The sequence below is a fragment of the Coregonus lavaretus genome (assembly GCF_964263955.1).
Source record: "Coregonus lavaretus genome assembly, chromosome: 34".
Lineage (NCBI taxonomy): Eukaryota > Metazoa > Chordata > Actinopteri > Salmoniformes > Salmonidae > Coregonus > Coregonus lavaretus.
The window spans coordinates 14,232,171-14,242,843 of NC_140021.1; the positions used below are offsets into that span (position 1 = coordinate 14,232,171).

A 10,673-nucleotide genomic window follows, 5' to 3' on the forward strand; every position below is an offset into this window, starting at 1 on the left:
TGCTAAATGGCATATTATATTATATTATAAGCACGGGGGTGGCAGCATCATGCTGTGGGGGTGCTTTGCTGCAGGAGGGACTGGTGCAATTCACAAAATAGTTGGTATCATGAGGAAGGAAAATTATGTGGATATATTGAAGCAACATCTCAAGGCATCAGTCAGGAAGTTAAAGTTTGGTCGCAAATGGGTCAATGACCCCAAGCATACTTCCAAAGGACAACAAAGTCACGGTATTGGAGTGGCCATCACAAAGCCCTGACCTCAATCCTATAGAAAATGTGTGGGCAGAACTGAAAAAGCGGTGTGTGAGCAAGGAGGCCTACAAACCTGACTCAGTTACACCAGCTCTGTCAGGAGGAATGGGCCAAAATTCACCCAACTTATTGTGGGAAGCTTGTGGAAGGCTACCCGAAACGTTTGACCCAAGTTAAACAATTTAAAGGCAATGCTACCAAATACTAATTGAGTGTATGTAAACTTCTGACCCACTGGGAATGTGATGAAAGAAATAAAAGCTGAAATAAATAATTCTCTCTACTATTATTCTGACATTTCACATTCTTAAAATAAGTTGTGATCCTAACTGACCTAAAACAGGGAATTTTTACTAGGATTAAATGTCAGGAATTGTGAAAAACTGAGTTTAAATGTATTTGGCTAAGGTGTATGTAAACTTCCGACTTCAACTGTAAATGTTGCAAATATCGAGCTACAGTATATTGCAGGGGCAAAACTTTCACTGGGGAAGGGGGGACATTCTGAAATTGCATTTTTGTCCCCCCCAGTTTTATCATTGGAATGTGATACAAAACAAGGTAACGGTGTGCTTTAGGACCATGGGACGCCTCCGAGCAGTCGGGTAAGCTGTTTGGAGTGTTTAGCCGACTTAAAAATACAAATATTTAAAATCCCCCCACTTCTAAAACCAAAGTTGCGCCCCTGGTTTATTATTCATATAATTTTGAGCATTCAATATAGCTCAGTCTTTTTTGCTCATCTTTTGCCCTCAGAACAGCCTCAATTCATCGGGGCATGAACTCTACAAGGTGTTGAAAGCATTCCACAGGGATGCTGGCCCATGTTGACTCCAACGCTTCCCACAGTTGTGTCAAGTTGGCTGAATATGCTTTGGGTGGTGGACCATTCTTGATACACACGGTAAACTGTTGAGCGTGAAAAACCCAGCAGAGTTGCAGTTCTTGACACAAACCGGTGTGCCTGGCACCTACTACCATACACCGTTCAAAGGCACTTAAATCTTTTGTCTTGCCCATTCACCCTCTAAATGGCACACATACACAATGCATGTCCCGATTGTCTCAAGGCTTAAAAATTATTCTTTAAACTCTCCTTCATCTACACTGATTTAAGTGGATTTAATTAAGTTATATCAATAAGGGATCATAACTGTCACCTGGATTCACCTGGTCAGTCTATGTCATGGAAAGAGCAGGTGTCCTTAATGTACACTCAGTGTATAATCACTATAGGTGGCGCATAGAGAAAGATATTTTGTTTAACAAGTTTTAAAAAAAACTCTAAAAGATAGGTTTGGCACCCCTCAAGATTCTTAAAAATAAAATCAAGCAAAATTACATCTGCATTAACATTACACTTTTAAAAATTAATCTCAGTTTACTGTGAAGTCTAATTAAATGTTAAAATACTGTGATTAGAAATGAGTTATTCACAAATTGTAGGTCGCTTTACCATGAAACTATTTATAATTGCAGACTACTGGTGTCAATGTTGAACTCAAACCATTTTGATGCACCGTTTTGAAATTCAATTCTTTGCTCTCTTTTCCACAAATTCGAGTTAGAATCTAGCTATATGCTTAGAATACGTGTATAATGCCCATTTATACCAATACCCAGAGACTACAATAAACCCAGAAATAGAACATCTCTGGATATTGATATAAATGGCCATGGTACACATATTCTAAGCATATAGCTAGATACTCACTTACATTTCTGGAAAAGAAAGCAACATCAAACATTTCAAAACAGTGCATCAAAAGAGTTTGAGTTCGACATTGACAGCACTAGTCTGCAATTATAAATTGTTTCATGGCAAAGCGACCCGCAATTTGTGAATAGCTCATTTCTAATCACAGTATTTTAACGTTTAATTTGACTTCACTGTCTGTCTCGTTTGAACTCATCAAGGTGATCATCTCATACAATTACACTGTAGATTGGAGCGAACGAAGATGACGATGTCACATGAATTAATCCTCAGCAGTAATTAATATTGAGCTGCCGTCGGGTCCCTGATGACTTCACGTCTGATAGCAGCAGCTCCACTCATTTGTTTCAACTGTATTAGTCTATAATATAATATAGACTCTATAGCCATGAAGAAACGCAGAGATTAGCCATTCATCATTGTGAATTCCATACGTATATGCAAGGGAGAAATTAGACTTATTTGAAATAATTTAAAATACATTTTTCAATTTGGCGAATGTGGATGTGGCCCCTACAGTAATTGTGCTGTTGTAGTGAGCATGGCAACGTGAACCTGCCTCATCACAGACAGAAACACATGGGATTAGATGTAGAGTCATCGTGGGTTCGATTCCCGCAAGGGCCACCAATACCAACATTTATGGACGCATTACTGTAATTTGCTTTGGAAAAAAGCGTCTGCTAAATGGCATATTAAATATATTATAATATTTTTCTGTAAAAGTACTGTCTGAACCGACGTGACCCACTGGCTCTGTGGTAATGTGTGACGTGAAAATGCCCCTACAGAGGAAATCACAGGTAGAAAGTTAGCATTGTGAACAGAGAAGGGAAAGGAGAGAACAATGATTCACAGAAAGAGTCACGGCAAGGAGCACTGTAGGAGGGAAAGGAGGAGCCACGGCAAGGAGCACTGTAGGAGGGAAAGGAGGAGCCACGGCAAGGAGCACTGTAGGAGGGAAAGGAGGAGCCACGGCAAGGAGCACTGTAGGAGGGAAAGGAGGAGCCACGGCAAGGAGCACTGTAGGAGGGAAAGGAGGAGCCACGGCAAGGAGCACCTTAGGAGGGAAAGGAGGAGGGGCTGAGACAGAGAGAGTGGGTGGGAGTAGGGTGTTCCAGTGAGTATAATTATCTAATAGCAAGCTGTATAATTGGTTGTCTGACAGTCAGAACACACAGCTGGTCACCTCAACGATAACAAGTAGACAAAGTATGTTGTGTGGGGAGGGGGGGTACACACACAAACACACCTCCCTGCTAACCGAAGCTAACAGCCAGGTGTGTCCTCTCTCTGGAATGGTCACCATGGTGATAGCCATGTGTTTAGCATGTAGGATAGCCACAGAGGGACTGCGCCTGCTAGGTTACCAGGACATTACCACCAAAGAGCTGAAGACACACACACACACACACAGAGGAAAGAGCAGTGTGTGTCTGTGTTTAGATCTGATCTGTCTTTGATCGCAGCATCATACATACATCGATCTCCCCCTACACACACACACACACTCTCTACTCTCTCTCTCTCTCTGTCTTTCCAATTCAGTTCGTCCTTGACCGATAGGCTACATATGGAAATTAAAATGTCAGACCTATAAAAAATAAATTCAAATGTGAAAGGATTTGTGACAGACCGTGTGACAGACCGTGATCCAAGGTGAATCAATGTTCCATCAGACAAACCATTGTTCAAGGACCAAACATCTCTCCCAATTCAATCAATGGGTCTCAAAGGAATGTGTTACCTGAAAGAATCCCTTTAGATTGTGGAGGCAGAGGAACATTGTACTTTTAATGGATTGTGAGGGGAGCTACACTACATCACCAAAAGTATATGAACACACATTCAATAGTGGATTCGGCTATTTCAGCCACACCCGTTGCTGACAGGTGTATAAAATCGAGCACACAGCCATGCAATCTCTATAGACAAACATTGGCAGTAGAATGGCCTTACTGAAGAGCTCAGTGACTTTTAACGTGGCACCGTCATAGGATGCCACCTTTCCAACAAGTCAGTTTGTAAACTTTCTGCCCCTGTTAGAGCTTCCCCGGTCAACTGTAAGTGCTGTTATTGTGAAAAGTAGTGGAAACATCTAGGAGCAACAATGGCTCAGCCGCGAAGTGGTAAGCCACACAAATTCACAGAACGGGGGACCGCCGAGTGCTGAAGTGCGTAGCGAGTACATTTATCCAGAGCGACTTACAAATTGGTGCATTCACCTTATGATAGCCAGTAGGACAACCACTTTACAATTATTATTATTATTATTATTATTATAATTTCTTTGGGGGGGGGGTGGGGTAAGGGGGGGTAGAAGGATTACTTTATCCTATCCCAGGTATTCCTTAAAGAGGTGGGGTTTCAAGTGTCTCCGGAAGGTGGTGAGTGACTCCGCTGTCCTGGCGTCGTGAGGGAGCTTGTTCCACCATTGGGGTGCCAGAGCAGTGAACAGTTTTGACTGGGCTGAGCGGGAACTGTGCTTCCGCAGAGGTAGGGGGGCCAGCAGGCCAGAGGTGGATGAACGCAATGCCCTCGTTTGGGTGTAGGGACTGATTAGAGCCTGAAGGTACGGAGGTGCCGTTCCCCTCACAGCTCCGTAGGCAAGCACCATGGTCTTGTAGCAGATGCGAGCTTCAACTGGAAGCCAGTGGAGTGTGCGGAGGAGCGGGGTGACGTGAGAGAACTTGGGAAGGTTGAACAACTGACGGGCTGCGGCGTTCTGGATGAGTTGTAGGAGTTTAATGGCACAAGCAGGGAGCCCAGCCAACAACGAGTTGCAGTAATCCAGACGGGAGATGACAAGTGCCTGGATTAGGACCTGTGCCGCTTCCTGTGTAAAGCAGGGTCGTACTCTGCGAATGTTGTAGAGCATGAACCTACAGGATCGGGTCACCGCCTTGATGTCAGCGGAGAACGACAGGGTGCTGTCCAGGGTCACGCCAAGGCTCCTTGCACTCTGGGAGGAGGACACAACGGAGCGAGATCATGGACACAACCGTGATGGCGAGATCATGGAACGGGCAGTCCCTCCCCGGGAGGAAGAGCAGCTCCGTCTTGCTGAGGTTCAGCTTGAGGTGGTGATCCGTCATCCACACTGATATGTCTGCCAGACATGCAGAGATGCGAATCGCCACCTGGTTATCAGAAGGGAGAAGATTAATTGTGTGTCGTCTGCGTAGCAATGATAGGAGAGGCCATGTGAGGATATGACAGAGCCAAGTGACTTGGTGTATAGCGAGAATAGGAGAGGGCCTAGAACTGAGCCCTGGGGGACACCAGTGATGAGAGCACGTGGTGCGGAGACAGATTCTCGCCACGCCACCTGGTAGGAGCGACCTGTCAGGTAGGATGCAATCCAAGAGTGAGCCGCGCCGGAGATGCCCAACTCAGAGAGGGTGGAGAGGAGGATCTGATGGTTCACAGTATCAAAGGCAGCAGATAGGTCTAGAAGGACGAGAGCAGAGGAGAGAGAGTTAGCTTTAGCAGTGCGGAGAGCCTCTGTGACACAGAGAAGAGCAGTCTCAGTTGAATGACCAGTCTTGAAACCTGACCGGTTTGGATCAAGAAGGTCATTCTGAGAGAGATAGCAAGAGAGTTGGCTAAAGACGGCACGCTCAAGAGTTTTGGAGAGAAAAGAATTCAGGGATACCGGTCTGTAGTTGTTGACATCGGAGGGATCGAGTGTAGGTTTTTTGAGAAGGGGTGCAACTCTCGCTCTCTTGAAGACGGAAGGGACATAGCCAGCGGTCAAGGATGAGTTGATGAGCGAGGTGAGGTAAGGGAGAAGGTCTCCGGAAATGGTCTGGAGAAGAGAGGAGGGGATAGGGTCAAGCGGGCAGGTTGTTGGGCGGCTGGCCGTCACAAGTCGCAAGATTTCATCTGGAGAGAGAGGGGAGAAAGAAGTCAAAGCATAGGGTAGGGCAGTGTGAGCAGGACCAGCGGTGTCATTTGACTTAACAAACGAGGATCGGATGTCGTCAACCTTCTTTTCAAAATGGTTGACGAAGTCATCCACAGAGAGGGAGAAGGGGGGGGGGGGGATTCAGCAGGGAGGAGAAGGTGGCAAAGAGCTTCCTAGGGTTAGAGGCAGATTCTTGGAATTTAGAGTGGTAGAAAGTGGCTTTAGCAGCAGAAACAGAGGAAGAAAATGTAGAGAGGAGGGAGTGAAAAGATGCCAGGTCCGCAGGGAGTCTAGTTTTCCTAAATTTCCGCTCGGCTGCCCGGAGCCCTGTTCTGTGAGCTCGCAATGAGTCGTCAAGCCACGGAGCAGGAGGGGAGGACCGAGCCGGCCGGGAGGATAGGGGACATTGAGAGTCAAAGGATGCAGAAAGGGAGGAGGGTTGAGGAGGCAGAATCAGGAGATTGGAGGGAGAAGGATTGAGCAGAGGGAAGAGATGATAGGATGGAAGAGGAGAGAGTAGCAGGAGAGAGAGAGCGAAGGTTGCGACGGAGCATTACCATCTGAGTAGGGGCAGAGTGAGTAGTGTTGGAGTAGAGCGAGAGAGAAAAGGATACAAAGTAGTGGTCGGAGACTTGGAGGGGAGTTGCAGTGACATTAATAGAAGAACAGCATCTAGTAAAGATGAGGTCAAGCGTATTGCCTGCCTTGTGAGTAGGGGGGGACGGTGAGAGGGTGAGGTCAAAAGAGGAGAGGAGTGGAAAGAAGGAGGCAGAGAGAAATGAGTCAAAGGTAGACGTACAAATCGTCTGTCCTCGGTTGCAACACTCACTACTGAGTTCCAAAGTGCCTCTGGAAGCAACGTCAGCACAAGAACTGTTCGTCTGGAGCGTCATGAAATGGGTTTCCATGGCTGAGCAGCCGCACACAAGCCTAATATCACCATGCACAATGCCAAGTGTCGGCTGGAGTGGTGTAAAGCTCACCGCCATTGGACTCTCTGGAGTGATGAATCACGCTTCACCATCTGGCAGTCCGACGGACGAATCTGGGTTTGGCAGATGCCAGGAGAACGCTACCTGCCCGAATACATAGTACCAACTGTAAAGTTTGGTGTAGGAGGAATAATGGTCTGGGGCTGTTTTCCATGGTTTGGGCTAGGCCCCTTAGTTCCAGTGAAGGGAAATCTTAACGCTACAGCATACAATGACATTCTAGACGATTCTGTGCTTCCAACTTTGTGGCAAGAGTTTGGGGAAGGACCTTTTCTATTTTAGCATGACAATGCCACCGTGCATAAAGCGAGGTCCATACTGAAAGGGTTTGTCGAGATCAATGTGGAAGAACTTGTCTGACCTCAACCCCATTGAACACCTTTGGGAAGTATTGGAACACCGACTGCGAGCCAGGCCTAATCGCCCAACATCAGTGCCCGACCTCACTAATGCTCTTGTGGCTGAATGGAAGCAAGTCCCCGCAGCAATGTTTCAACATCTAGTGGAAAGCCTTCCCAGAACAGTGGAGGCTGTTAAAGCAGCAAAGGGTGGAACAACTCCATATTAATGGCCATGAATTTAGAATGAGATGTTCGACGAGCAGGTGTCCACATACTTTTGTCATATAGTGTATACTGACTACAACACACACAGGCGTGCAAACACACACACAGAGACGTCCATTTCTCAGGCCATTGATTTTAAGTCTCTTTCTCTCTGCTTCTGCACAAACTAGTACAGTACTGTAAACAAACACATACACTGAGTGTACAAAACATTTATAATTATTTTTGCCCTCAGAACAGCCTCAATTCGTCTGGGCATGGACTCGTAGGCGTTCCACAGGGATGCTGGCCCATGTTGACTCCAATGCTTCCCACAGTTGTCTGGATGTCCTTTGGAAACTGTTGAGCGTGAAAAACCCAGCAGCATTGCAGTTCTTTACACAAACCGGTGCACCTGGCACCTACTACCATAACCAGTTCAAAGGCACTTCAATCTGTTGTCTTGCCCATTCACCCTCTGAATGGCACACATACACAATCCATGTCTCAATTGTCTCAAGGCTTAAAAATCCTTCTTTAACCTGTCTCCTCCCCTTCATGTACACTGATTGAAGTGGATTTAAGTGACATCAATAAGGGATCATAGCTTTCATCTGGATTCACCTGGTCAGTCTATGTCATGGAAAAAGCAGGTGTTCTTAATGTTTTGTACACTCAGTGTGTATATATATATATATATATATATATATATATATATATATATATATATATATATATATATATATATATATATATATATATACAGTGGGGGGGGGAAGTATTTAGTCAGCCACCAATTGTGGAAGTTCTCCCACTTAAAAAGATGAGGGAGGCCTGTAATTTTCATCATAGTTACACGTCAACTATGACAGACAAATTGAGAAAAAATAATCCAGAAAATCACATTGTAGGATTTTTTATGAATTTATTTGCAAATTATGGTGGAAAATAAGTATTTGGTCACCTACAAACAAGCAAGATTTCATTTGGTCACCTACAAACAAGCAAGATTTCTGGCTCTCACAGACCTGTAACTTCTTCTTTAAGAGGCTCCTCTGTCCTCCACTCGTTACCTGTATTAATGGCACCTGTTTGAACATGTTATCAGTATAAAAGACACCTGTCCACAACCTCAAACAGTCACACTCCAAACTCCACTATGGCCAAGACCAAAGAGCTGTCAAAGGACACCAGAAACAAAATTGTAGACCTGCACCAGGCTGGGAAGACTGAATCTGCAATAGGTAAGCAGCTTGGTTTGAAGAAATCAACTCTGGGAGCAATTATTAGGAAGTGGAAGACATACAAGACCACTGATAATCTCCCTCGATCTGGGGCTCCACGCAAGATCTCACCCCGTGGGGTCAAAATGATCACAAGAACGGTGAGCAAAAATCCCAGAACCACACGGGGGGACCTAGTGAATGACCTGCAGAGAGCTGGGACCAAAGTAACAAAGCCTACCATCAGTAACACACTACGCCGCCAGGGACTCAAATCCTGCAGTGCCAGACGTGTCCCCCTGCTTAAGCCAGTACATGTCCAGGCCCGTCTGAAGTTTGCTAGAGTGCATTTGGATGATCCAGAAGAGGATTGGGAGAATGTCATATGGTCAGATGAAACCAAAATAGAACTTTTTGGTAAAAACTCAACTCGTCGTGTTTGGAGGACAAAGAATGCTGAGTTGCATCCAAAGAACACCATACCTACTGTGAAGCATGGGGGTGGAAACATCATGCTTTGGGGCTGTTTTTCTGCAACGGGACCAGGACGACTGATCCGTGTAAAGGAAAGAATGAATGGGGCCATGTATCGTGAGATTTTGAGTGAAAACCTCCTTCCATCAGCAAGGGCATTGAAGATGAAACGTGGCTGGGTCTTTCAGCATGACAATGATCCCAAACACACCGCCCGGGCAACGAAGGAGTGGCTTCGTAAGAAGCATTTCAAGGTCCTGGAGTGGCCTAGCCAGTCTCCAGATCTCAACCCCATAGAAAATCTTTGGAGGGAGTTGAAAGTCCGTGTTGCCCAGCGACAGCCCCAAAACATCACTGCTCTAGAGGAGATCTGAATGGAGGAATGGGCCCAAATACCAGCAACAGTGTGTGAAAACCTTGTGAAAACTTACAGAAAACGTTTGACTTGTGTCATTGCCAACAAAGGGTATATAACAAAGTATTGAGAAACTTTAGTTATTGACCAAATACTTATTTTCCACCATAATTTGCAAATAAATTCATTAAAAATCCTACAATGTGATTTTCTGGATTTTTTTCTTCTCATTTTGTCTGTCATAGTTGACGTGTACCTATGATGAAAATTACAGGCCTCTCTCATCTTTTTAAGTGGGAGAACTTGCACAATTGGTGGCTGACTAAATATTTGTTTTCCCCACTGTATATACACACACACAACTGTGTGACTGTACACACACACACATAAACTGCACACACAGACACACACACACATACGCACACGTTCCTGTGTCTCTTTTCAATAATGTATCTAGATAGAAGGTTCCCTGTTGAGTGGTTGCGGTGATTTGTTTTAATGTCTTATTCAATGCGGTCTACTTGGCTGCAGCTTTCCTCTCATCATCTACATAATGTCTCCCCATTACCTCCTGATTCCCCTACTACGCATTCATCCTTGACTTCTAAAACACTGAACCCACTGCATAGGACTAGAATACTCATCTCTGCTTCAGTGTCAGGTTCTACTACAAATCACTTTGAAGTGAAGATGTGTGTTTTTGATTAAATAACTTAGAAGAGTGTGTTTAAGTCCCATGCTGACAGCTGATATTGACACAAATAATATACACACACAGTCAGGCCTACCTGTTCTTTGACGGAGGCCAGGATAGCGGAGGTGGTCTCTGTCCCGTCTGATCCGTCTCCGTTAGATGATGGTAGACCTGGACTCAGCAGACTGGCTCCCTTCTCCTGCTCTGATGGCTGGTCTGGCACCGGCATACCTCCTATAGATAACATCAATATCACGTTACATAGTATACCTGCTACAGAACAATAATAATATAATTATACAGTAACAATATCATCATCACAATATAGTAATAAATGCATCACCTGAAATCCCTACTATAAACAATATTATTATCATTAAATAGTAATACAGGTAGTATACCTCCTACACAAAAGCAATGATATCATCATTACTATACAAACATCACATAATAGGGACATGAGTAGAAAAATATTATTTAAATATCAAACATCCAACATGTTAGGGCCT

General features: G+C 44.8%; 1 pseudogene across 1 annotated transcript in view; it reads right to left on the reverse strand.

The window, feature by feature from the left end:
- Window positions 1–10,393, reverse strand: part of LOC311109294 (catenin delta-2-like) — a 235,212-nt pseudogene extending 224,819 nt beyond the window's left edge. The window contains exon 1 of the transcript in view: window positions 10,259–10,393. The product of the transcript in view is annotated as a catenin delta-2-like (transcript). The remainder of the gene's footprint in view (window positions 1–10,258) is intronic.
- Between the last annotated feature and the right edge of the window lie 280 nt (window positions 10,394–10,673).